This window comes from Eubalaena glacialis, chromosome 7, assembly GCF_028564815.1.
Source record: "Eubalaena glacialis isolate mEubGla1 chromosome 7, mEubGla1.1.hap2.+ XY, whole genome shotgun sequence".
NCBI lineage: Eukaryota > Metazoa > Chordata > Mammalia > Artiodactyla > Balaenidae > Eubalaena > Eubalaena glacialis.
In genome coordinates, this window is record NC_083722.1 from 24,680,314 (window position 1) to 24,703,807 (window position 23,494).

General features: G+C 40.6%; 1 pseudogene; it reads right to left on the reverse strand.

Moving 5' to 3' along the window:
* Positions 1 to 1,186: 1,186 nt before the first annotated feature.
* Positions 1,187 to 22,437, reverse strand: LOC133095680 (DLA class II histocompatibility antigen, DR-1 beta chain-like; annotated as a pseudogene).
* Between the last annotated feature and the right edge of the window lie 1,057 nt (positions 22,438 to 23,494).

Below are 23,494 nucleotides of genomic sequence, written 5' to 3' on the forward strand. Positions count from 1 at the left end.
TTTTAAAAAAATCCTGCCATTGTTTATATTTACAAATGTAAGTAAGTGATAGATAGATAGATAGATAGAATGAATGGGTATAGTTATATATTTCTATTCTCCTCTTCTATCTTATTTTTTTTTAATGTTGTATACTATACAAATCTCCTATACCTACTGAAAGTGCATTTTGGGGAGTATTCCATAACAGGGATTCTCATTTGTCTTCCAACTGCAGGATATTTCATTGTTTGGGTGAACATCCCTGTATTCATAAATTTTCCTTTGTTTCTCAGAATTGTCTCTGATTTCTGCTAAGATAAAATCCATACAGGATTTTCCCATGAAAGACAGTAAGTTTGTGACAGAAACTGGAGGGCCTCAGAAATGCATCTTATTGACTTGAGTTGTGGCTCTGTCCTTATGGCCTTCCAAAACCTATTTATGGGGAAGAATGCATCCCAGCCAAAGAGTCAGCATGTCACTGATGTTTATCTGAGTGACAGAAAAAGACAAATGTTGAAGCCCACCATTAGTCTAATTAAAGAGGTGATCAAGGTGTGAACTAACCCAGGATTAGATACTTTCTTTAAAAATCATGGAAAAAGAGAAAAAGAGCATGATTATAAATTTCATAATTTTAAAATAATAACAGATTTTTATAAAGTGTGCTTATCTTTGAGATTACAAAGATGCAGGAAACCATCATGATAGGGTGAATTAAGGGCTTTCTCCTAGCTCAGGAAAACACGCCTAATGACAAAATGCAGAAAACTCAAGGAAAAAACAGGGAAAGAAGCAAGGAAACCTCCAGTTCCACAAGTGACCAAAATTCAGGAATATAAATAGTAACAATTAATTGTTTTGCGATGAAATCCTCCCTTTCTCTTTTCTTTCTTCTTCTTTCCTTGAAACTGTATGAAGCAGATGATTGTCACTCCATATTTATTTGAGAAAAACATTATATAATAATATGGACAGAAGATGAGATCAGGTGCACAGGAGGCAGTAAAGGTTGAAAACAGAGGGAACCAGGAAAGAATGAAGATAAGGTGTTGCAATCAATATGGGGAATGTCCAGGTCAAACGCGGGGGCTGAGGAAACCAGCAAGAAGGACGTTTTCTGCAGGGTCACTCAACCAGGAGCAAACCAGATCCTGAGAAACACTCTCATTTTGGAAGAATAAGAGCTAAGCAGGAGACCTTTTTAGGCTGTGAAGAAGCCGGGACAGAAGGTTCTTCCTTGAGTGTCACCATCCATCTTCACTTCAGCGAGGAGTCCTGCAGGAGACAGAGGACAGTGTTGTTTCCCGTCTTAACTTTACAAGCAGCTTTTTTCCCTCTCTCTGTCTCTCAGGCCTTCATGTTAAAGTATTTCAGTAAGAAGGGGAAAAATTCTTAAGTCTCCCTGAGCCAAAGCCACTTTAGAGTTCAAGCCCTCTGTTTAGTGGAGAGAAGAAGCTTTAATGTAAACTGCTTGATCAGAAGTCAGATCCAAAGTCTTTCTCATTATTTCTGTCTCCCGTCTTGTCACTTCTACCATCTGTTCTAGGGAGACTAAATATGATTCTAAAAGAGAGTTCAGCCTGTTGGCTGAAGTGCAGGGTGTTCTGGAAAAGAGGAGGGAAGATATATACTTAAAAGATACAGAGGTAAATCTATCCCCAAACACAATGTCCCCGGGCCCAGACCACTCTTCTAAGACTTCTCTAACGCCACAACCCACTTCACATGATGCCAGGGTAGAGAGAACAGACACTGAGAGGATGAAGCTTCTGTCACACAAATCCAGTGTAATTTCATCACCCCTGTGTCTCTTCCTGCATTTGCCCCAGGATCTCCACCCAAAATCTCCATGCATGTTAACCTTTTTCTTATCTCTGCAGGCCATCACCTTTTATGTTTCAACCACAGCTAACCATGGACTGTCAATTTCTGGATTTCCAGGAAATTTGAGGTCAACTAGGTAAAGAAAGACTTTATACAGGGTCATTGATATACAGAGAACTAACCGAGCAAAGTCAGATTTCTTCCCCAAAACGTCTGTTGGGAGTCTCAGCTGCCAACAGGTTCCTTACCTTTCTGATTCCTGAAGTAGATGAACAGCCCCACCCCAAGGAAGAGCAGACCCAGAACAGAGCCCCCAGTTCCACTCAGCATCTTGCTCTGAGCACATTCAGACTGTGCCCCTGGGAAAAGAAGCTGGTTTTAGTGATTTTTATCCCAAATCCAACTTCTCTATTTCAGTCTCTAAGACTGAGAGCTTTGAGAATGGGGAAAGAAGGCTTCCCTGGAAGAAATAGAGTAATTGTGCATTCCTAGGAAAACATTTTTAAATCACACTGAGTAGCTTCAAGGTTAAGGCACTGAATTCATTTAAATATTACAGCCCTGACATAAGGCCACAAGACTTCAATATCTGATAGATGAGGACCCTGGGGCTGAATGAGGTTAAGGAGCTTGTCTAGGGTGACAGATACAATAAAAGGCAGAGCTGAGATTGGACTCCCCTCATGTCAGGAAGGTCCCTACATTGTAGAGATGTGCCCCTTCTCAGATTACAGTGAACGTCTCAGAGCAACAGTGTCAGAAGTGCAAGCCCAGCCCGAGGCAGGGGACTGGTGCCTTGGGCAATGGGGTGACCATGAATTGTGATATCATGGAGGCTCAGGACAGGGACACCCCTTCTCTGCCTGCCAGGCAGAATTGTCTCACCAGTGGGTATAGGTATTTATGGAAACTATCAAAGGATATCTGCAAACTATCAGAGGATTTCTATCACAGGATATCACAGGGCTACCCCCAGTAACTTGTGCTGAAAAAGAGAAGAACGTGAAGCAAATAAAAATATGGTGCAGGGTGAGGAGAAACCTGACAATCAGTGGTAATCAAAGCCCCCTCCTTGGTGGCTGAGGAACTTATGAGGTCAGAAAGCTTCTCACTCAATTCCACTGTGATAGGGCTCGTCCGGCTGGGGTGCTCCACATGGCAGGTGTAGACCTCTCCACTCTGAGGGACTGTTTCAAGCATCACCATGGTCTGGAAGGTCCAGTCTCCATTAGGGATCAGGCCTGTGGAGACCACCCCAGCCTCCTCTTCCTGGCCGTTCCGGAACCACCTGACTTCAATGTGGCCTGGATAGAAACCATTCACAGAGCAGACCAGGAGGTTGTGGTGCTGCAGGGGCTGTGTCTTTGCAGGATACACAGTCACTGTAGGCGCCACTAGGAGAGAAAATGGTAGCGGGGATAAGTGAGGGAGACAGAGTAAGTCTCCTTGATTGGCTGCCTTTCTACCATCAGTCTCCAGACCACACTGCAGTCTCAGGTAGGCCAGGCTGGCCATGTGGCCCAACTTTAGGAGTTAGTGCCATAAGCCTTGACTTTAATTCTTACAGCATGGGTCCATTAGATTTGAGAGATGTTGAGGAAATGTGTGTGTGTGTGTGTGTGTGTGTGTGTGTTTCATAGTACGAATAGTAATTCATTGTTAAATTGAAGTGTTTACAAACCTTTGCAAGGCATATAGTGTATTAATTAAAAGCATAATTTCTGAAGTCAGACTGCCTAGGTTGAAATCCAGGCTCTCCCTCTTAGTGATTGATACTGGGAGGATTTTTACATTCTTCTGTGCCTCAGCTTTCTCACCTATAAAGGGGGATAATTATACTTAATTTACCTCTTAGCATTATGTGAGGATTAATGCACCTAAGGTATGTAAAACAATAACTGGAATTTAGCCTTCAATATATCAGAGCTATTTATTACCCTTGTTTAATTTGAAAGAAAATATGATTGAAAGCAGTGTGGATAAATTAGGGAACAGCAGGGGGTGTGTGTGGAGACAGAGGATGAAATCCTGGGAAAGCTGTCTCCAGGCACTCACACCTTAGAACACCTCAGAAAAGGTTCTACCCCAGGAAGAAGGAAAGACACAGGTGAATCTCTAACTCTATGAGTTGAATCCCAAGAAAAACTTGAGTCCTGAAGGAGAGGGAAAGCAGGAAGGAAAGTCACTAATTAAAAAAAAATAATTCTTATAATTGTGTAACCCCAGAACCAGCTCCAAACTGGTATGGAAACTATTCAGTTTCTAGCAAGATACTGAGGTTTTTTTCAGAGACCACAGAACAAAACCATGAGTCATGCAGCTGAAGCATGAGGCAGAGGATAAAATTTTGACCTAGAGCCAAACACCCAGAGTCAAAGTTTCTCCCCTGACCATAGAACCAAAAGACTCAGACATGAAGCAAATGGTCCATTGTCCAGGAAGATCAGGTGCTGAAGCCCCTTTACCACACCTTTCCATAAATGTCCAAGTTCCAAAGCTCTTTTCTGGGTAGCACAACCACAGACACTTAAATTCCCTTCCCTCCTCCCTAACCAACCACCCCAATCAGTATTCCTCCATCTCCCCTCCCCCTTTCTCCCACCTCACCTTTCCCACAGCACCACCAAGGATGCCTAGAACCATCCATCCTTCCTGCCTCCCTCCCCCCCACACCTCCTTTCCCTCCCAGTCCTCCCAGACCCCAGGCCCCCTCCTCGCACCACATGCTCTCTCCCCTCTCACAATCACACACTGACAAGGTCACACACTGTCTCCCCGACAGCCTGTCACTCCCTGTCTCACTCTCTCACAGTAACTTTCGCAACGTGTAATGCTCACAATCCAACGCTCACCCAGACTGAGTCTTTGTCTCTGTTTCTGTCTCTCTCTGTCTCTGTCTCTCTGTCTCTGTCTCTGTCTCTCTCTCTCTCTCACACACACACACACACACACACACACACACACACACACACACACACACACACACCGCCTCCCCCTGGCCACCCGCCTGCCTCGGCTCACCTCGCCGCTGCCTCGTGAAGCTACCAATACCCCAGTAGCTGGATCTGCACACCGTGTCCACCTTGGCCCGCATCTGCTCCATGAAGTCCTTCTGCTGGTTCCAGGACTCAGCGTCCGGCCTCCCCAGCTCGGTCACCGCCGTGAACTCCCACGTCACTGTCGAAGTGCGCATCCTCCTGCGCGTTGTAGGTGTATCTGGCCAAGAACCGCACCTGCTCCATCCCGTTGGAGAAATGACACTCGCCTTAAACTGATGCATGAAAACTGCTGTGAGGACAGGAAGGATCTGGTCACTGGGCGGGCTCCTGGGAAATGACTGACTGCTACACCCACCAACGAGGGGCGCTCAAGCGCGGGTGGGAGCACTAGGACCCCCTTCATTAGCTCCACTGGCGCCCCCAACTACAAGCACCCCACGGGTTCATCTTTGATCTGCAGGGTCAAGCGAGACCATGGTGGGCGGAGAAGACCTCTCTGATCCTAAGGCATTTGGGATGCAGTCAGCTCTGTACTTGGCTGGGGACCTCCAAGCCGGAGCGGGACCAGGATTTGCCCCAACACCACCTCCTCCTGAATGCCTCCACCAGAAAAACACTCTCTGCTTCCTCCTCTCACCCCACGACCCTTTAGCTGTTCCTGAAACACTTCCTTACCTAGTGCTGACCTTGTGCCAAGCCTGTGCTACTGCCCCTGGAAATCCACAGAAGGAAAAACAAACATCTCCCCTACCTTCTAGGAGCATAAAATTTAGTGAAAGTGATGGACAAAACCCAACCACACAAGAATTAATTATACAGGAGCCAGAAATGTCACAAGAAAAGCGCGGAGATCTAGAACAGAGAATAATTAATATTAGGGTGTCAGAGAAGTAGTCTCTGAAGAATGACATTTAAGATGTGACATGACACAACATTGTAAATCAACTATACTTCAATTTAAAAAAAAAGATTTGACATGAAAGGTTAAGTTGATGTGGGATGAGGGAAAGATGTGGGGGGTGTGTATGTTTGGGAGAAAAAGAAGGCATATTTCAGGTAAAGGTAGTAGCATGTGTAAAAGCTTGAAAGAGATGAAGAGCTTCTGCAAGAAACCAGAAGAAAACATTTCACTAAGCACAGAAAGTGAGGAAGGGGGGTAAAAGATTCCACTGAAAAATCACAGAAGCCAGGTACTTAAAAGGCTTATGGGTGATGTTATGGTTTTGAATTTATGCTAAATGTAATGGGAAACTTTTGAAGAGTTTTAAGGAAATTAAAACCATGATCCCAATACACTTCTACCTTTTCTTTTCTGCATTTCCAAATCCAGATAGCTCAGAAAACCAAATTTTTTAAAATTTGGTGCCATAATTCACTTGGCAAATCTGACCTGATGAGGTAAGAGATCAAATATGTACCTGGAGGTGAGGGGGTGTGTTCTGTACATTGTAGGCCGTCTACCAGCATCCCTGGCCTCTACCCACTTGATGTCAGAAGAAACCTTCAGTGTAACAACCAAAAATGGCTCCAGATATTGCCAAATATTCGGGGGTCAAGGAGTAGGGGGAAGGAGTGGTGATCTGTCACTGGATGAGCTCCACTAGTATAAACCATCTGAAAATCTGTGGTCAAAAGTCACTGTTAATTATGGAGCACTGAGAATTACATTAAAAGTTTTGCCAATATTATATCTGTTGAAAATCTTGTTCCTATATGAAATTTCTAGTTTTCAAGAATCCAGCCCCAGTGGAGAGCTATGTCTCCAGCGAAATAAATTCGAATATGGCTTACTTATTTCTTTGCCTTGCCAGCCAATTAAAAAGACATATAATTTACTCTTCAAATCATCTTCCTTCTTAATTTCTCTGCCACTGGTCCACTACTTATCTATAGTAGAAAACTACAGCCGCAGATATGTTATTCCTATTCAAAGCCCCAACTAATTCATTTTCTAACTTTGTCTCCTGCATCCAATAATACCAGTAGGCATCAAATTACCAGCCTTGGCCAGATGTAGAACTCTCTATTTCTGTAGTCAATTACCCTCAGTAAGGGAGAAAGTTAGAAGAAATAACATTCTCATATAGACAGTTTACAGAAAAAGAACAGGACCCCAGACTTTGAGTAGAGACCTTCACTTAGAAATGATGCCAGACAGGACAGGAATAAAGACGCAGATGTAGAGAATGCACTTGAGGACATGGGGAGGGGGAAGGGTAAGCTGGGATGAAGTGAGAGAGTGGCATGGACATATATACACTGTCAAATGCAAAATAGATAGCTAGTGGGAAGCAGCCGCATAGCACAGGGAGATCAGCTCGGTGCTTTGTGACCACCTAGAGGGGTGGGATAGGGAGGGTGGGAGGGAGACGCAAGAGGGAGGGGATATGGGGATATATGTATACGTATAGCTGATTCACTTTGTTATACAGCAGAAACTAACACACCATTGTAAAGCAATTATACTCCAATAAAGATGTTAAAAAAAGAAAAAGAAATGACGCCAGAGAGAAGTGTGCTCTGGATCAGACCAGGTCTACTCACTATCCAGGAATTCTCTAATACCTCCCTGTCACATGGCAAAGTTAAAAAATAACAAGCCACACAACAGTCTACCCCAAATCTGTTCATTTTATCTTTACTATTGTCTCTGTCACTACCACACTAAATGAAGCCACAAGCACATCTGCCCTGGAGAATTCTACCATGTTCCTAAATGGTGTCCCTGACTCCACTTGTGAACCTCTGGAATCCAGTCTCCACGTGGTAGCTAGGATTATTTTAAGAAATCAACAGACTGACTCTCCTTATAATCTCTCAGGAGCTTCACGTATCTCTGTAAATAAAAGTCAAAGTTCTCACCATGGCCATCAGAGCCTAATACGATTTGGCTCCTGACTTCCTCTCTGACCTCATCTTTTTCCACTCCCCAACCTTCTTGCTTTGCTTCAGTCACTCTAACCTTCATTCTGTCCGTTAAACACAGCAAAGATCTTCCCACACTTCGTCCTTTCCGCTGCTCCCTCTCCCTGGAGCACTTGTCCCTCAGATCTCTCATGTGTCTGGCTTCTCATCATTTATGTCTCAATTGAGTGTCACCTTTTCATGGAGAGCTCCCTAGACACTTGAACTGAAGTCAGGTGAATACAATTCTCTCTGTTCTATAACCCTGATGTATTTTTTCGGAGTACTTATTGCTCTCTGAAATGTTTTTCCTTGTTAAATGTTTATTGGGTTGTTGTCTTCCTCTCTTGTCATTAGGTAAGTCCATGACAGTAGGGGACTTTCCTATGTTATTCAAATAGAATTCTCTGAGCCAAGAACAGAGCCCAGTATATAATAGTTGCTCAGAAAAACAAACAAACAAACAAATATTTGTGGTCAAAATGAATAAACCCAGTGTTCTGGAAATGGATTTTTGTGGGAATCCTGGGAAGCAAGAAAGGGCTCAGCTCCAAAACTCTTTTATTCTGATGACACATGATATTCTTTTCATTTCCTGGGAGAAATTCAGGCAAACTTCCTTTTCTCCTCCTACTAGGTAGAAGAAACATTCACAGGAAAGGAAAAGGTGATTGATCTGTTATAGTGCTAAGGGTCTGTGCAAACTTTGGGGATTTTCAGTAATGGTGATGACATAGCTGAGGAAAGAATAGGGAAGAAACAGAAGGAGAGGACACCAAACATGACTAATTAAAGAAATCAAAGGGCATTATTAATGAACCTATGAAATTTGGGGCCAAGACCTGATAGGCCAATGAGTTCCCTTGAGTTGCTTATTGGCTTTCAGCCCAATGGGATGGAAACAACCTTCACATTCTCAGGACCCTACTCAGGGTTCATGGTTTACCATATGAAAATGTTGATATTTGACTACTTTTAACTTACAAAAACAGAATTTCTTATAATTTATTCTCTACTAGTTGAATCCCTTCACATGTGCTCAGGCCAGAGAATGGGGAGATGTAGGAGGAACTAATCATGTAGAAAGATTCAAAATAGATTTATAAAGAACACTAACCTATGTCTGGTTTTCGGAAGATGCCTTAAGTTCTTTAAGGCATCAAAGAACACCCCATAGATGCTCCTTATCTACAGGGTCATTCCAAGTACTAAGAATCCATGATTCAGCTCCAGGGTGCTTTACCCAGGAGAAATAGAGAGAAAACTAACTCCAACTTCTGTCAGAGAACCTCCAGGACAGGGATACAGGACATTTAAACATTGTGGTTCAGAGAGATAGGAAAACATATAATGAGGGATGCCCTTTGATACAGTCTCACATATTAGGGAGAGACAGCAACATCATAGATCCTGTTAAGGATATAACACAGGATTTGCAGGAGAGATCTTTCTAATTCCTTGAGATTCCCTGTAAAATTTTCAGAGAAACTTTTCCTTTTTCTGACATAACTCAACATAATACAGGGAATTGCATAACGTGGAATTATTCTGACATCTTTACTTCGAAATCCTCTTAAGATCCTGAGGGAATGGGATGTAAGGCTGGAGAGGTTTTGTTGGAAGACAGTTGAGAAGAAATATCCCATATATATGGGGGCACCTTAAGCAGCACTCAGAAGGCAAGCATCCAAGGCCCTTTTGTTGTGGAAGGAATGGAGAATCCATGTGATAAAGACAGGTGATGACTGAAGAAAATGTCACAATTTTTTAAGGGACGTGGTCTGGACACAGAGACAAAGGTAACTCCCTTTCTTCTCCCACCCACTATAGCTCACCCCCACAAGGTGCACGCTTACTTCAGGTGTCCCTGGCCCAAGTGAGGGAAGTGCTCAGCACCATCAGTATCACTGTCAGAGCTGCCATCCAGTGAACCACAGACACATCATGCAGGGGAACAGGAGAAGACAGAGTGTGAGAGAGCAGGTAAGTGTCACTCAGTGAGGACTAGGATGCTCCTCAACCCACATGGCCAAACAATACTAACCAATGAACTCTTTGGTCCTGGATTGGGTGATCTCAGTGTTAGAAAAACCAATCAACATCAGAGATGAATAGCATCATCATTTGCTGGTCAGAGATTCAATATGAAGGTCCTCTTCTGAAACTTAGAATTTCCTTCACTAAAAGGACTGTTTTAATTTAGTACTTTAAGGGTTTGATCCAGTTGTATCTGAGACATTTTAATTGGGCTCCTACCGTGAGCCAGTTCTGTGCTGGTCAGTGGTGTGTCACACGTTTGAGCCTTTTTAGGAACGTCATTTCTCTTACTTGAAGATAGAGGTATTTTGACAAATGTATGTGTGAGTGTGTGAGGAATTGAGGAAGTGGAGAGAAAATTATTGCATTTTAGGAGACCTTTAATCTGGTCCTTTTTTGCATCATAATTTAGTGTTGTAGATTTGGGGGAATTACTTAACTTGTACAGTTGAAAACAAGGCACTTTGATTTTTCAGGTACATCAACACTGAAAACTTCTATGATTCTGCGGACAACTGAAAGAACAGCACCCCTGGTAACCGATGATGCGAGAGAATTATAACTGTTGTATGGAGAGTATAGTCCATACCTCCTTACAGATAAGAATGTCTCCAATAAACCAGAGGAAATTGAAAGTTAGTCAATAATTTAACCTAAGTGAAAATGTTTTTCACGTTTGTCTCCTGATGCTATGACTGAGTTTAATGGCACCTCCAGAAAACGCAGAGACAAAGGGGCTTATAGGAGGCAACCTACATGGAACGGAGGGTCTTGAAGGTACATTTGTAGCACTTAACCTAACAATGTAATAAAGCCAAGTGCCCAAATCATAGTATGCAGGGGGCTGAGAAATGGATAAAGGACTCAGAGTCAGCCTTTGGCACAATAACTCAGCTTTAGAATGTAATATTTTATATAAAAAACAGTTCAATTCCTATTGCTATTTCCCATTAGGATTTCCTCAGTTTACTGGGGATATGTCCCTCATTATTCAACATCTCTTGCTTTATCCTAAGAAAAGATATAAGAAGACTTTGCTAATGAATACATTACAGAGGGTTCAGGAAATAGAACACTATGGGAAAACTATGAATCATATCTTTTGATATAATCATATAATTTTAAACATATAAATCTATGTTAGATAATTATTACACATTATATTAGTATAAATGTAATATGTCAGATTTAGAATGGACTTTAGAGGCCAATTGTTTGCCTAAAGTTCAGCATTAATTCACACCCCACCCCAGTTCTTATAAGCATTCATTCTTTGTGTGCATTAATAGTTCTAGTGACAATATTCACCATGCTGCAATAAAAATGACAATAATTAATTGAGCAACTTTTGTGCTTTTTACTTTGTACCCAGAATTATATAAGGAACTTTTTATATATCTGTTTGAAATACAATTTTCACATCATTTCAGTGACTTTAGTACTCTTCCTAATCCTACAAATAGAGAGAATAAAATTATAGGTGGGGGTTAAAAAACCTTTGCAAGGTTACAGGGCTAGAAAATAGTACACTCCAGACTGAGTCAAGATATATGTGACTCTAAACTACACAAGCTCAAAGAGTGCATCATACTACAACACAATCCATTTCTGTAGAGAATAGAGTCCTGTAGATTGAAACTACTCTCATCACTTTAATTCATGGATATATGTATCAGTAAAACTGCTCCTTTTAATTAATGACAACATTTTATATAAATTGAGACAGCTACTGTGTAACAATTCTAGTTTCTTCAAAAGATTCCCATCATCAGCATCCTTACTCTCCTCTGGAAATGACAAGATTTGCATTTATCTTATGTAATCACACCTATTGCTCCACATCAGTCTCCTTCAATTGAAGATAACAGTGGCCTCCAAATTCCTATATTCAATCTTCTTCTCAATTATTATTATAGACTTCTCAGCATAACAAATTGCAAGTTTGAACATTTTGGAAGAGAATAGAAATAGTATCACTTCCTTTAGAAAAATTTATTTCTATTAATATGGAAGTTTCATTTCTTGGAGTGGTTGGGTTGAAGCCACTATTGTCCATGGATTTGAGAAGAACCTATGTCCCTAGACCACAACGATAATTCAGTACTATTGAAAGTGGTGCAATTAACTAGTTGTGACCTGTGATAATCTGGGAAATCCATGCTAAGGTTCACCTTAGATAATAGAATAAAAGGAATGGCGAAATAAAAAGTAATGCTGGGAGGGAGACCTTCAAGATGGCGGAGGAGTAAGACATGGAGATCACCTTCCTCCCCACAAATACACCAGAAATACATCTACATGTGGCACAACTCCTACAGAACACCTACTGAACGCTGGCAGAAGACCTCAGACTTCCCAAAAGGCAAGAAACTCCCCACGTACCTGGGTAGGGCAAAAGAAAAAAAGAAAAAACAGAGACAAAAGAATAAGGACGGGACCTGCCCCAGTGGGAGGGAGCTGTGAAGGAGGAAAGGTTTCCACACACTAGGAAGCCCCTTCGCGGGCGGAGACTGGGGGTGGCAGAGGGGGGAGCTTCGGAGCCACGGAGGAGAGCGCAGCAACAGGGGTGCGGAGGGCAAAGCGGAGAGATTCCCGCACAGAGGATCGGTGCCGAGCAGCACTCACCAGCCCGAGAGGCTTGTCTGCTCAGCCGCCGGGGCGGGCGGGGGCTGGGAGCTGGGGCTCGGGCTTCGGTCGGATCCCAGGGAGAGGACTGGGGTTGGCTGCGTGAACACAGCCTGAAGGGGGCTAGTGCACCACAGCCAGCCGGGAGTCCCGGAAAAAGTCTGGAGCTGCCTAAGAGTCAAGAGACCATTGTTTCGGGAAGCACGAGGAAAGGGGATTCAGAGCACTGCCTAAATGAGCTCCAGCAACAGGTGCAAGCCGCGGCTATCAGCGCGGACCCCAGAGACGGGCATGAGACGCTAAGGCTGCTGCTGCCGCCACCAAGAAGCCTGTGTGCGAGCACAGGTCACCATCCACACCTCCCCTCCCGGGAGCCTGTGCAGCCCGCCACGGCCAGGGTCCCGTGATCCAGGGACAACTTCCCCGGGAGAACGCACGGCGCGACTCAGGCTAGCGCCTCAGGCTGCCGGCTTCTGCTGCCGCAGGCTCGCCCCGCCTCCTCCGTACCGCTCCCTCCCCCCGGCCTGAGTGAGCCAGAGCCCCCGAATCAGCTGCTTCTTTAACCCCGTCCTGTCTGAGAGGGAACAGGCGCCCTCAGGCGACCTACACGCAGAGGCGGGGCCAAATCCAAAGCTGAACCCCAGGAGCTGTGGGAACAAAGGAGAGAAAGGGAACTCTCTCCCAGCAGCCTCAGAAGCAGCGGATTAAAGCTCCACCAGCAACCTGATGTACCTGCATCTGTGGAATACCTGAATAGACAACGAATCATTCCAAAATTGAGGCAGTGGACTTTGTGAGCAACTGTAGACTTGGGGTTTGCTTTCGGGATCTAATTTGTTTCTGGTTTTATGTTTATCTTAGTTTAGTATTTAGAGATTTTATTCATTGGTAGATTTGTTTATTGATTTGGTTGCTCTCTTCCTTTTTTAATATATATATAGATATATGATTTTTTTCCTTTTTCTCTTTTTGTCAGTGTGTATGTGTATGCTTCTTTGTGTGATTTTGTCTGTATAGCTTTGCTTCTATCATTTGTCCTGATTCTTTCTGTCCGTTTTTTTTTAATTTTTATTTTTAATATAGTTTTTAGTGCTTGATATCATTGGTGGATTTTTTTTCTGGTTTGGTTGCTCTCATCCTTCTTTCTTTTTCTTATATTTAATACTTTTTTAATTTTAATAACTTTATTTTATTTTATTTTTTCTTTCATCTTTCTTTCTTTCATTTTTTCTCCCTTTTCTTCTAAGCCATGTGGCTGACACAGTCTTGGTGCTCTGGCCGTGTGTCAGGCCTGTGCCTCTGAGGAGAGAGAGCCAAGTTCAGGACATTGGTCCACCAGAGACCTCCCAAATCCACATAATATCAAACAGGGAAAGCTCTCCCAGATATCTCCATCTCAATGCTAAGACCCAGCTCCACTCAACAACCAGCAAGCTACAGTGCTGGACACCCTATGCCAAACAACGAGCAAGACAGGAACACAACCCCACCCACTAGCACAGATGCTGCCTAAAATCATAAAAAGGTCACAGACACCCCAAAATACACTACCGGACGTGGTCCTGCCCACCAGAAAGACAAGATACAGCCTCACCCACCAGAACACAGGCACCAATCCCCTCCACCAGGAAGTCTACACAACCCCCTGAACCAACCTTAGCCACTGGGGGCAGACACCAAAAACAATGGGAACTACAAACCTGCAGCCTGTGAAAAGGAGACCCCAAACACAGTAAGTTAAGCAAAATGAGAAGATAGAGAAACACACAGCAGATGAAGTAGCAACGTAAAAACCCACCAGACCAAACAAATGAAGAGGAAATAGGCAGTCTACCTGAAAAAGAATTCAGAGTAATGATAGTAAAGATGATCCAACATCGTGGAAACAGAATGGAGAAAATACAAGAAACGTTTAACAAGGACCTAGAAGAACTAAAGAGCAAACAATGGTGCACAGCACAATAAATGAAATTTAAAATTCTCTAGAAGGAATCAATAGCAGAATAACTGAGGCAGAAGAACGGATAAGGGACCTGGAAGATAAAATAGTGGAAATAACGACCACACGGCAGAATAAAGAAAAAAGAATGAAAAGAAGTGAGGACAGTCTCAGAGACTTCTGGGACAACATTAAAGGCACCAACAATTGAATTATAGGGATCCCAGAAGAAGAAGAGAAAAAGAAAGGAACTGAGAAAATATTTGAAGAGATTATAGTTGAAAACTTCCCTAATATGGGAAAGGAAATAGTCAATCAAGTCCCGGAAGTGCAGAGAGTCCGATATAGGATAAATCCAAGGAGAAACATGCCAAGACACATATTAATCAAATTATCAAAAATTAAATACAAAGGAAAAATATTAAAAGCAGCAAGGGAAAAGCAACAAATAATGTACTAGGGAATCCCCATAAGGTTAAGAACTGATCTTTCAGCAGAACTTCTGCAAACCAGAAGGGAGTGGCAGGACATATTTAAAGTGATGAAAGGGAAAAACCTACAACCAAGATCTCACTCAGATTCGACAGAGAAATTAAAAACTTTACAGACAAGCAAAGGTAAGAGAATTCAGCACCACCAAACCAGCTTTGCAACAAATGATAAAGGAACTTCTCTAGGCAGTAAACACAAGAGAAGGAAAAGACCTACAATAACAAACCCAAAACAATTAAGAAAATGGTAATAAGAACATACATATCGCTAACTACCTTAAATATAAATGGATTAAATGCTCCAACCAAAGACACAGGCTTGCTGAATGGATACAAAAACAAGACCTGTATATATGCTGTCTACAAGAAACCCACTTCACACCTAGGGACACATACAGACTGAAAGTGAGGTGATGGAATAAGATATTCCATGCAAATGGAAATCAAAAGAAAGCTGGAGTAGCAATTCACATATGGGACAAAATAGACTTTAAAATAAACACTATTACAGGAGACAAAGAAGGACACTACATAATGATCAAGGGATCAATCAAAGAAGAAGATATAACTGTTGTAAATATTTATACGCCCAACATAGGAGCACCTCAATACATGAGGCAAATGCTAAAGCCATCAAAGGGAAAATTGACAGTAACACAATAATAGTGGGGGATTTTACCACCCCACTTTCAACAATGGACAGATCATCCAAAATGAAAATAAATAAGGAAACACAAGCTTTATTGTTTTTTAACATCTTCATTGGAGTATAATCGCTTTAAAATGGTGTGTTACTTTCTGCTTTATAACAAAGTGAATCAGCTATATATACACATTTATCCCCATATCTCCTCCCTCCTTCATCTCCCTCCTACCCACCCTATCCCACCCCTCTAGGTGGTCAAAAAGCACCAAGCTGATCTCCCTGTGCTAGGCGGCTGCTTCCCACTAACTATCTATTTTACATTTGATAGTGTATATATGTCCATACCAAACTCTCACTTCGTCCCAACTTACCCTTCCCGCTCCCCACGTCCTCAAGTCCATTCTCTACATCTGCGGCTTTATTCCTGTCCTGCCCCTAGGTTCTTCTGAACCATTATTATTATTATTATTATTTAGATTCCATATATATGTGTTAGCAAACAGTATTTGTTTGTCTCTGACTTACTTCACTCTGTATGACAGACTCTAGGTCCATCCACCTCACTACAAATAACTCAATTTCATTTCTTTTTAGAGCTGAGTAATACTCCATTGTATATATGTGCCATATCCTCTTTATCCATTCATCTGTCAGTGGACACTTAGGTTGCTTCCATGGGCTGGCTATTGTAAATACACCTGCAATGAACTTTGTGGTACATGACTCTTTTTGAATTATGGTTTTCTCAGGGTGTATGCCCAATAATGGGATTGCTGAGTCATATGGTAGTTCTATTTTTAGTTTTTTAAGGAACCTCCATACTGTTCTCCATAGTGGCTGTATCAACTTAAATTCCCACCAACAGTACAAGTGGGTTCCCTTTCCTCCACACCCTCTCCAGCATTTATTGTTTGTACATTTTTCTATGATAGCCATTCTGACTGGTGTGATATGATACCACATTGTAGTCTTGATTTGCAATTCTCTAATGATTAGTGATGTTGAGCATCCTTTCATGTGTTTGTTGGCAATCTGCATATCTTCTTTGGAGAAATGTCTATCTAGGTCTTCTGCCCATTTTTGGATTGGGTTGTTTGTTTTTTTGATATGGAGCTGCATGGGCTGCTTGTATATTTTGGAGATTGATCCTTTGTCAGTTGCTTCATATGCAAATATTTTCTCCCATTCTGAGGGCTGTCTTTTCACCTTGTTTATGGTTCCCTTAGCTGTGCAATAGCTTTTAAGTCTCATTAAATCCCATTTGTTTATTTTTGTTTTTATTTCCATTTCTCTAAGAGGTGGGTCAAAAGGGATCTTGCTGTGATTTATGTCATAGAGTGTCCCGCTTATATTTTCCTCTAAGAGTTTTATAGTGTCTGGCCTTACATTTAGGTCTTTAATCCATGTTGAGTTTATTTTTTGTGTGTGGTGTCAGGGAGTGTTCTAATTTCATTCTTCTACATGTAGCTGTCCGGTTTTCCCAGCACCACTTATTGAAGAGGCTGTCTTTTCTCCATTGTATATTCTTGCCTCCTTTATCAAAGATAAGGTGACCATATGTGCGTGAGTTTATCTCTGGGCTTTCTATCCTGTTCCATTGATCTATATTTCTGTTTTTGTACCAGGACCATACTGTCTTGATTACTGTCGCTTTGTAGTATAGTTTGAAGCCAGGGAGCCTGATTCTTACAGCTCCATTTTTCTTTCTCAAAATTGCTTTGGCTATTCGGGGTCTTTTGTGTTTCCATACAAATTGTGAAATTTTTTGTTCTAGTTCTGTGAAAAATGCCATTGGTAGTTTGATAGGGATTGAATTGAATCTGTACATTGCTTTGGGTAGTAGAGTCATTTTCACAGTGTTGATTCTTCCAATCCAAGAACATGGTATATCTCTCCATCTCTTTGTATCATCTTTAATTTCTTTAATCAGTGTCTTATAGTTTTCTGCATACAGGTCTTTTGTCTCCTTAGGTATGTTTATTCCTAGGTATTTTAATTCTTTTTGATGCAATGGTAAAAGGGAGTGTTTTCTTAATTTCTCTTTCAGATTTTTCATCATTAGTGTATAGGAATGCAAGAGATTTCTGTGCATTAATTTCATATCCTGCTACTTTACCAAATTCATTGATTAGCTCTAGTAGTTTTCTGGTGGGATCTTTAGGATTCTCTATGTATAGTATCATGTCATCTGCAAACAGTGACAGCTTTACTTCTTCTTTTCCGATTTGGATTCCTTTTATTTCTTTTTCTTCTCTGATTGCTGTGCCTAAAGCTTCCAAAATTATGTTGAATAATAGTGGTGAGAGTGGACAACCTTGTCTTGATCCTGATCTTAGATGAAATGGTTTCAGTTTTTCACCATTGAGAACGATGTTGGCTGTGGGTTTGTCATATATGGCCTTTATTATGCTGAGGTATGTTCACTCTGTGCCTGCTTTCTGGAGAGTTTTTATCATAAATGGGTGTTGAATTTTGTCAAAAGTTTTTTCTGCATCTATTGGGATGATCATATGGCTTTTCTCCTTCAATTGGTTAACATGGTTTATCACATTGATTGATTTGCATATATTGAAGAATTCTTGCATTCATGGGATAAAGCCCACTTGATCATGGTGTATGATCCTTTTAATGTGCTGCTGGATTCTGTTTGCTAGTATTTTGTTGAGGATTTTCGCATCTTTGTTCATCAGTGATATTGGCCCGTAGTTTTCTTTCTTTGTGACATCTTTGTCTAGTTTTGTTATCAAGGTGATGGTGGCCTTGTAGAAAGAGTTTGGAAGTGTTCCTCCCTCTGCTATATTTTGGAAGAGTTTGAGAAGGATAGGTGTTAGCTCCTCTCTAAATGTTTGATAGGATTTGCCTGTGAAGCCATCTGGTCCTGGGTTTTTGTTTGTTGGAAGATTTTTAATCACAGTTTCAATTTCAGTGCTTGTGGTTGGTCTGTTCATATTTTCTATTTCTTCCTGGTTCAGTCTTGGAAGGCCATGCTTTTCTAAGAATTTGTCCATTTCTTCCACGTTGTCCATTTTATTGGCATATAGTTGCTTGTAGTAATCTCTCATGATCCTTTGTATTTCTGCCGTGTTTGTTGTTACTTCTCCTTTTTCATTTCAAATTCTATTGATTTGAGTCTTCTCCCTTTTTCTCTTGATCAGTCTGACTAATGGTTTATCAATTTTGTTTATTTTCTCAAAGAACCAGCTTTCAGTTTTATTGATCTTTGCTATTGTTTCCTTCATTTCTTTTTCATTTATTTCTGATCTGATCTTTATGATATCTTTCCTTCTGCTAACTGGGTTTTTTTTTTTTTTTGTTCTTCTTTCTTTAATTGCTATAAGTGTAAGGTTAGGTTGCTTATTTGAGATTTTTCTTGTTTCTTGAGGTAGAATTGTACAACCTGGAAGAAATGGACAAATTCTTAGAAAAGCACAACGTTCCGAGACTGAACCAGGAAGAAATAGAAAATATGAACAGACCAACCACAAGCACTGGAATTGAAACTGTGATTAAAAATCTTCCAACAAACAAAAACCCAGGACCAGATGGCTTCACAGGCAAATCCTATCAAACATTTAGAGAGGAGCTAACACCTATCCTTCTCAAACTCTTCCAAAATATAGCAGAGGGAGGAACACTTCCAAACTCTTTCTACAAGGCCACCATCACCTTGATAACAAAACTAGACAAAGATGTCACAAAGAAAGAAAACTACGGGCCAATATCACTGATGAACAAAGATGCGAAAATCCTCAACAAAATACTAGCAAACAGAATCCAGCAGCACATTAAAAGGATCATACACCATGATCAAGTGGGCTTTATCCCATGAATGCAAGAATTCTTCAATATATGCAAATCAATCAATGTGATAAACCATGTTAACCAATTGAAGGAGAAAAGCCATATGATCATCCCAATAGATGCAGAAAAAACTTTTGACAAAATTCAACACCCATTTATGATAAAAACTCTCCAGAAAGCAGGCACAGAGTGAACATACCTCAGCATAATAAAGGCCATATATGACAAACCCACAGCCAACATCGTTCTCAATGGTGAAAAACTGAAACCATTTCATCTAAGATCAGGATCAAGACAAGGTTGTCCACTCTCACCACTATTATTCAACATAATTTTGGAAGCTTTAGGCACAGCAATCAGAGAAGAAAAAGAAATAAAAGGAATCCAAATCGGAAAAGAAGAAGTAAAGCTGTCACTGTTTGCAGATGACATGATACTATACATAGAGAATCCTAAAGATCCCACCAGAAAACTACTAGAGCTAATCAATGAATTTGGTAAAGTAGCAGGATATGAAATTAATGCACAGAAATCTCTTGCATTCCTATACACTAATGATGAAAAATCTGAAAGAGAAATTAAGAAAACACTCCCTTTTACCATTGCATCAAAAAGAATTAAAATACCTAGGAATAAACATACCTAAGGAGACAAAAGACCTGTATGCAGAAAACTATAAGACACTGATTAAAGAAATTAAAGATGATACAAAGAGATGGAGAGATATACCATGTTCTTGGATTGGAAGAATCAACACTGTGAAAATGACTCTACTACCCAAAGCAATGTACAGATTCAATTCAATCCCTATCAAACTACCAATGGCATTTTTCACAGAACTAGAACAAAAAATTTCACAATTTGTATGGAAACACAAAAGACCCCGAATAGCCAAAGCAATTTTGAGAAAGAAAAATGGAGCTGTAAGAATCAGGCTCCCTGGCTTCAAACTATACTACAAAGCGACAGTAATCAAGACAGTATGGTCCTGGTACAAAAACAGAAATATAGATCAATGGAACAGGATAGAAAGCCCAGAGATAAACTCACGCACATATGGTCACCTTATCTTTGATAAAGGAGGCAAGAATATACAATGGAGAAAAGACAGCCTCTTCAATAAGTGGTGCTGGGAAAACCGGACAGCTACATGTAGAAGAATGAAATTAGAACACTCCCTGACACCACACACAAAAAATAAACTCAACATGGATTAAAGACCTAAATGTAAGGCCAGACACTATAAAACTCTTAGAGGAAAATATAAGCGGGACACTCTATGACATAAATCACAGCAAGATCCCTTTTGACCCACCTCTTAGAGAAATGGAAATAAAAACAAAAATAAACAAATGGGATTTAATGAGACTTAAAAGCTATTGCACAGCTAAGGGAACCATAAACAAGGTGAAAAGACAGCCCTCAGAATGGGAGAAAATATTTGCATATGAAGCAACTGACAAAGGATCAATCTCCAAAATATACAAGCAGCCCATGCAGCTCCATATCAAAAAAACAAACAACCCAATCCAAAAATGGGCAGAAGACCTAGATAGACATTTCTCCAAAGAAGATATGCAGATTGCCAACAAACACATGAAAGGATGCTCAACATCACTAATCATTAGAGAATTGCAAATCAAGACTACAATGTGGTATCATATCACACCAGTCAGAATGGCTATCATAGAAAAATGTACAAACAATAAATGCTGGAGAGGGTGTGGAGGAAAGGGAACCCACTTGTACTGTTGGTGGGAATTTAAGTTGATACAGCCACTATGGAGAACAGTATGGAGGTTCCTTAAAAAACTAAAAATAGAACTACCATATGACTCAGCAATCCCATTATTGGGCATATACCCTGAGAAAACCATAATTCAAAAAGAGTCATGTACCACAAAGTTCATTGCAGGTGTATTTACAATAGCCAGCCCATGGAAGCAACCTAAGTGTCCACTGACAGATGAATGGATAAAGAGGATATGGCACATATATACAATGGAGTATTACTCAGCCATAAAAAGAAATGAAATTGAGTTATTTGTAGTGAGGTGGATGGACCTAGAGTCTGTCATACAGAGTGAAGTAAGTCAGAAGGAGAATAACAAATACTGTATGCTAACACATATATACGGAATCTAAAAAAAAAAAAAAAAAAAAGGTTTGGAAGAACCTAGGGGCAGGACAGGAATTAAGACGCAGACGTAGAGAATGGACTTGAGGACACAGGCAGGGAGAAGGGCAAGCTGGGACGAAGTGAGAGAGTGGCATGGACATATATACACTACCAAATGTAAAACAGATAGCTAGTGGGAAGCAGCCGCATAGCACAGGGAGATCAGCCCGGTGTTTTGTGACCATCTAGAGGGATGGGATAGGGAGAATGGGAGTGAGGGGGATATGGGGATATATGTATACGTATAGCTGATGCACTTTATTTTAAAGCAGAAACTAACACACTATTGCAAAGCAATTATACTCCAATAGAGATGTTAAAAAAAATAGTAATGCTATATCAAGAACATACTGAAATATAGTTAAAGGGGACACTGTCAAAACTTATTCTTATAAAGGTGACATGCAACTTACAAATCATGCAAATTTCTTTTTAAAAAGAATTCACCAATGACTGAGACCTAAATTCTGTTACGTTGTACAAATTTATGAGTAAAAAATGTGCTGTTTTTCTTCAATCTTTCTTTGGTGCCAATTTAGTATAAAGAAAGCTCAGGTGAAACAATGCAGCAACTGTCACCAAACCATCAATCCTGCAGGTGATCTCGAGGCTGAACTTCTTCACATAAAACAAGAGGAGAAGCAATCCTGCTCAACTCCTGCTGTGTAAGAGAAGTGTCAAATAAAGGTTTATTTTCTGATGAAAAGGCAGTGAATTTGGTTCCTGGAAGAAAGTGGTTATCAGTACAGAAGTTCTAGTCTCTGCTCTTGTTGCATGTGACAAGCAGTTTGTTTTTATGGAAAATAAATCACAACATTCTTGGGAACAAGCAAGTGACATTAGTTATCTAAAGAAAAAATATTAATAAGAAATGGATAAACATATCCAATTTCTTCTTACCATGAAAGACATGTAACCTGGGCAGACAACTGCAATTTACAGACCGCGTTAGCCCTCAGCAGGCTTGGTAAATCTACTTCCAGTGAGATCTCAGGGATGTCTTCCATTAGGAACTTTGGATGGAGCCAGTCTTTACACCATGGTGCTAACTAAGTCAGTTGACAGGGCTTCTTCAACTTCCCAATGCTGTTCTTTAACTCAATTTACATTTGTTTTATAATACTTCAACACAGCACTTTTTCTTAAATAACCAGGATGTTGGCCATTGAATAGTCTCAGAGAGACAACTACAAATCTCATAGGCCCTTCCATTAATATTGTTTGTAGGAAGAGTATTAGTTTTCTTTCTCTTTAATTTAGACCTTGTGTTAATCGTGCTGTGGCAAAGTATCTCTTTATCCAGCACAATACTGGCCGGATTGTTTTTACAAATTCCACTTTGGTTTTTCACTAGCAACCGCTCAGTAGTTCCAGGTGTGTGTCTGTAATGTTGTCTATTTCATTCAAAATAAATGATATCTTTTAGCAGTTCCTTTGCTAATAGTTCATCCCATAGATAAATAAGTTTCTATTTCTACCCTCGAAAAGTAAACTTAGTAGTAATTATTCTCCCTACGTGGGAGAAAGAGCTACTCCCTTTGTCTTGACATCTCTTCCTACATGGTGTGCCTATCAAACAAATCAGTTCTTTCAGTATTGTAGAGCATTTTGCAAATGTTGAAGCATACAGCCCTTACTAATTGCTAGTATCCATAATTTAGTCATATGTCTATTCCACAAGCAAAATAAATGTGCAAAAATTGGTATTATTAAACATCCATCTAGAGATGCTAAAGATGATCTGGGTGCAAAAGGTACCCTATCAGTCTCTATAGTTCAGAATTTGGGGTCTGACCGTAAAGAAAAACCTTTCAGAGGAGCCTAGTCTGTTGTTAAATAAGAAAGAAGAGACAAGTTAATAAAACATTATCTAAACCATGGCTACATTATTAACCACACGAAAATTGCTTTCTAATAACCAAAGCAGAAGAAACATAATGACTATTAGAAATTTTAAGTTTCTCCAAAAGTGAGGAACACTTATTGCTTTTACAAGTCCTAAGCTATGAAAAACACAAAAGCATAACAAGAATCAGTCCTATAGGAATTGATTCAGCCATCTGG